Raw genomic sequence first — 6,000 nt, 5'->3', positions numbered from 1 at the left:
GGACCCTAAGCTAAGGGAATTACATGTGCTTTTAATTAATCCCATTACCTATCTGTCACCAAATCCTCTTAATTCTACCTCAAAAAATCTCTTCCCCAATTCTTTATCTCTTCCTCAATTCTTTATCCCTTCCACCCTTTCCTAAGAATTGTTTGCAGAAACACAGATGACACTTGCTGAACTAAACCAACTGATCTTGCTTCTAGTCTTTGTCCTTGCCAATCTATCCCTTACAGTTGTCAGAATGATCTTCCTAAAGGCATAAATGGGACCTTGTCGTGCCCTTTGGTGGAAACTTTTTAGACATTTTCCATTGACTAGAGGATAACCTTCCAACTTTTTGGTTGGGGCCAGATTTTGAAAGTTTTTGCTTTCCAACCTCACCTCCTTCCCACGCTTTTGCCTTTCATTATCCTGCACACCTGATGGACTAGTTCCACACATAGGCTGTGTACATTTCAAATGGAAAAACGTGTAAGAAAAGCTGTGGAAATTTGAATGTTCTTTCCATCATCCTCACCTCAGGCAGATTTGCCATAACATACAGCTTTGAGTGATTCATTCTGCCTGGAGTGGGTAAGGGAGGAGTGTTGGGATGGCTTGCTAGAGAAAAGAAGGGTGATTCAGCTATTTGTCATGGATAGGGAGACCATATACCTTAACTTATATTTAACATGTAACTTAACTGGGACACCTTTGGAAGAGCAAGGTTAAAATAATTAAAATTATATAATGTTTCAAATGTATTAATTATGTAACATTCTATATATAACTATATAACAACATTCAATATAACATTGTTATATTGGTCTGTAATAGAACTATCTTAGAGTTCTACTTGTAGTTCTCTTTGCAATAAAGTGTCATATGCTTAGGTATATTAAGTCAAAATATTATAGCTACAAAAACCAAGTAAATGTATCTTTAATACTGACAATTTAAACTTAATTTACAATGGTATTCAAAATAATGAGAACTATTTCATTTTTGTCAGAGTCAACGTCCAACCTCAATTTGCTGTAGCAGGTGAAAACAATGAGCTATTATTGGACTTAACCTAACTGACTTTCTCTTTGGCGCGTCAGAAGACTTCGATATAAAAGTGGCATCATTTAACACTTTGAAAAGTTCTTCTGCTAATGGAGCCAACATGTCGACAGTTCTCACTTCATTTTTGTACATGCAAAGAGCACTTGGAATTGAAAATGAGTGAAATAATGTAGAAGCTTGCTCTAAATGAAAAGTCATGTTTCACTGGGGGATATATTAGCTCTAAATTCTGAAGCTGTGTGTCTTAAATTGGCTTATTTGGATGGTGTCTTTATATAATAACTACTACCTTTTTTTTTTTTTAGAAAGAAGTACGTTGTCTTTTTTCTTAGTAAACATTCTTTTGAAGTGTAATTAACCTACTTCATATAAAACTGCATAAATTGTAAGTATAGAGCTCAGTGAACAACCTTGATTCAAAAAATGGAACATTTGACGGCATCCATTCTCCTGCTGTTACGTACACCTCCTCCCCAAGGGGGATTGTTATCCTGCTACCAGGCGCCATCTTGTAGCACTACCTACTTTTGAACTTCATATAAATGGAATCATCCATTATGTATTTTTCTTGCTCTGGCTCCTTTTCCTTAATATTATATTTGTGAAATTCACCTATGTTGCACATAACAGGAGTTTGTTTCTTTTCTTTGCTACAAAGTATTCCTTTGTGTGAATGCCACAATTTATTTAGCCATTCTACTACATTTCTACTATTTATTTCCAGTTATGGGCTATTATGAAAAATTCTGTTATGAATACTGGTGTACCATTTGGGGGTGCATATGTACTCATTTTTGTTGAACATATGCCTAGGAGTGGAATTTTTGGTCACACATTTCTTAAAAGAAGACATACAAATGGCCAACAGGATATAATTGACCCTTGAACAATACTGGTTTGAACTATGCAGGTCTACTTATATGTGATTTTTTTTTTTTTTTTTTTTTTTTTTTGAGATGGAGTCACTCTGTTGCCCAGGCTGCAATGCAATGGCACAATCTCATTGCACTCTCTGCCTCCTGGTTTCAAGCAATTCTCACACCTCAGACTCCTGAGTAGCTGCACGCGACACCATACACAGCTAATTTTTATATTTTTAGTAGAGACAGGGTTTCACCATATTGGCCAGGCTGGTCTCAAACTCCTGACCTTGTGATCCATCCGCTTCAGTGTCCCAAAGTGCTGGGATTACAGGCATGAGCCACCATACTCTGTCTTACATGTGAATTTTGTGGGTTCCACAGGGCTGACTGTGTGACTTGAGCATGCTCACATTTTGGCATTGAAAGAGGTTCTAGAACCAATACCCTGAGTATATCTGGGAATGACTGTTCATAAAAAAGTGCTCACTATTATTATTAAGAAAATATAAATTAAAACCACAATAAGATTATTTCACTTCTGCTAGCATGGCTATCATCAAAAGCATGAAAGATAAGTTTTGGCAAGGACTTGGAGAAAGGGAACACTTGTTTACTGTTCTTGGAAATGTAAATTAGTACAGCCATTTTGGAAAAAGTGTGGAGGTTCCTAAAACATTTTAAAAACAAAATTACCGTATAATCCAGCAATCCCACTTCTGACTATTTGCTCCAAAAGTTTGAAATCAGTTTGCCAAAGAGACATCTGCACTCTAGTGTTCATTGCAGTGCTATTCACAATAGTCAAGTTTGTAATCAACCTAAATGTCTATCAATGAATGAATGAAGAAAACATGGTAGGATGGGCATGGCAGCTCATGCCTGTAATCAGCACTTTGGGAGGCTAAGGTGGGGAATCACTTGAAGCCAGATGTTTGAGACCAGCCTGGGCTACAAAACAAGACACAATCTATATAAAACTTAGAAAACAAAAATTAGCCCAGCACCATGGCAGGCACCTGAAGTCCCAGCTATTCGGGAGGCTAAGGCAGGAGAATTGCTTGAGCCCAGCAGTTTGAAGCTGCAGTGAGCTATGATCATGCCACTGCACTCCAGCCTGAAGAACAGAGTGAGACCTCATCTCAGAAAAAAATAAAAAAGAAACTGCAGTCTAAACACATAATGGAATACACTATTGTCTTTAAAAAGAAGGAAATTCTGTGATTTGTGACAACATGAATATAATTTTAGGCCATTATGCTAAGTGAAATAAGCCAGGCACAGAATGATATGTGCATGATCTCACTTATATGGAGAATCTAAAATAACTGAACTAATAGAAGCAGAGAATAGAATATGATAATTTGCTTTTGTGGTACAAAGGCTGAAGCATGGGGAGAATGGGGAGATATTGGTCAGAGGTTACAAAATCTCAGACAACAGGAATGATTTTTTTGAGATCTATTGCACAGCATGATGAATATAATTACAGTATTTTTTATTTTGAAATTTCTAAGAGTAAATTTTAAATGTTCTCACCACAAAAATATTAAGAATTTAAGGTGATAAATATTTAACTATCTTAATTATTCTAATTACTTTTATAAATCATAACATCATTTTGTACTCCATCGGTTATATTATACAAATTACATAAATTTATACAATTATAAATTGTCAATTTACAATTTTAAAAAGGAACTGCTGAGTCATAGAATTGTTCAGCTTTAATCGATCCCACCAAACAGACACTATGCATCCAGATTTATTTCTCATATGGATTTCAACTGTAATTTCCCAGGTTTCCTATCTGGAGGCCTGCTAGTTTCAGGCGTCTCACTGGCTGGGGAATGGGCCAGTGCATAATTAGCTAACACAGCATGTGGCCATTGAGGGCAGCAGCATAACCTAGTTCTCTCCTTTCATTTCTTTATAGAGAAGGGGTAAGCCCAAGAAGTGAAGCATGGTGAGCAAGATAGGTACTGGTAAATAAGAATGTTTCTAGAGACTAGTATCTCCTTTCCCAGTGGGATAACTTGCTGCCACTGTGCTTGATGATTTGCTTTTACCTAAGGAGGGGAAAGATTAGGAAAGGGGTCTGAGACAGTGTGTGGCAATGCCAGACCAGGTAGGAAATGTGTGTTTCCAAATAGGTACAGAAGATACATTTAGCTTATGCTCATACAGAATTGGAACCACAGAGCACAGCTGAGATTTGGGGTCATAGGTTTGCTGTTCCAGTGTGGGGCAAAAGGGTATGCATATCAGAGGAATATGGTATAAGGAACCAAGCTGGAAGTTGTGGCTGAGTCTCTCAAGAGACCACTGATCCTAGAGAGCTACTTGGGATAAATGCCTCATTAATGAGCCGGTTAGGGATGTGCTCCCTACACTATGTCTATTAATGTGTCTATCATGGCTTCATCAGTGGCGATTACCACAAGAAAGGGAGCATCAGCATTGCCTGGGCTGTCCCATAACCAGACAACTTTTTCTGTCACCCTTCTGGGTTGGAATTAGGAGGAGGAAAACTGAAGGAAAGGAGGACGTGGTGTGGAAGAGCTACCTGCTTTCCATTTATACTCCCCTAAGCTAAGTCTAACTGCATGAGAGGAAAGGGGAGCCTTGATCAAGTAAGTGATTCAAGTTTTAAAATAAACAGAACTGAGTCTTAATAAGCATGGACATTATGTTTTAATAACTGAAAGGGATAGTAAGTTGTAGACTAGGACTGAGATCACGTTAGGGATCCTGCTAGCCAGTGAGATGGAGGATTAACAGAGCAGAGACGAAAACATTTACTGGAACGATACAATAATTCTGTTTATTCCCAAGTTGTTGAGACTGCTCAGTCAAATTGGTTACATAATCTGACATAAATTCACTCCATTAATGTCATCTTGCATCAAGAGGACAGAGCCTGTATCTACTTTGTCACCTACTATATTCCCAGTGTTAAGCATAAGGCCTGGGACAAAACACATGTTAGTTCCATATTTATTAAATGGGTATCATGAATGATCTGTTTGTCTTGTTACCACATTTTTGTGTTCTAACCCAAAAACTGCACAAGCTCCTATTGATAATTAAACTCTCCTTGAAGGCAATCGTCTGTGAAAGCATATTAACTTATTATTCAATTTGCAACATATTTTGAAACAGCTAGCTTTCAAATCAAAGAAGAAATTGAAGCAAAATGTAGAAATTTTACTTTCAAATTGGAAACTAGTATTAATCAACTTATAACTTTATTACCTACATTGAGGGAAAAATGAAAAGAAAAATGTGGATAACATATTAAACCGACACTTTATATGTCTACGAGCTTCTCTTCAAATGGGTTCCCTTTGTAACTGGGAGCAGATTGGGTTACTGAGTTGACTATTGATACTCAGGGTTTGAGATCTTGTGGTATTTTCATTATACTGAGAAAGATTTTTGGAGATAATACAAGATGGCTAAATAGCAACAGCTCTGGATTGCAGTTTCCAGTGAAAACACAGAGGGTGAGTAATCAACACATTTCCAAATGAATTTTTACTGCCCACGGACCAGGAGATTCCTGGGCAGAAAAGTGCCACAAGTCTCCAGCATGGCTGTTTCAGCTGGCACAGCAGGTCTCTGCACAAAAACTCACACAAATCTGGGCACCATTTCAACTGGTGCCTGGAATGCCGGGGAGACAGAGTCGCCCATTCAACTGAATAAAAGGGGACTGAAACAGGGAGCCAGGTGACCTGGCTTGGCCAGACTGCATTACCAAGGCAGTTCTAACTACACCTAACTATACCTCTATGAACAAAACTGCAAGGAAGTTCACATGGCAGCTGGGCAGAGCCCATGGCAGCTCAGCAACGCCTCTGCTGTAAGACTGTGACTAGGCTACCACCTCGCTGGCAGGGCATCCTGGAAAAAAGGCAGCAGCACATTAGGAACTTATAAATAAAGCCCCAATTTCCCAGGACAGAGCACCTGGGAAAAAAAGGTGTTTATGAGTTCTGCTGCAGCAGACTTAAATGTACCTGCCCAGCAGCTCTGAACAGAAGACCGGAGCTCACAGCTCAGCACTTGACCTCCTATAAGGGACTGT

Source organism: Saimiri boliviensis, chromosome 3 (genome assembly GCF_048565385.1).
Source record: "Saimiri boliviensis isolate mSaiBol1 chromosome 3, mSaiBol1.pri, whole genome shotgun sequence".
Taxonomy (NCBI): domain Eukaryota; kingdom Metazoa; phylum Chordata; class Mammalia; order Primates; family Cebidae; genus Saimiri; species Saimiri boliviensis.
This window is presented reverse-complemented; position numbering follows the sequence as displayed.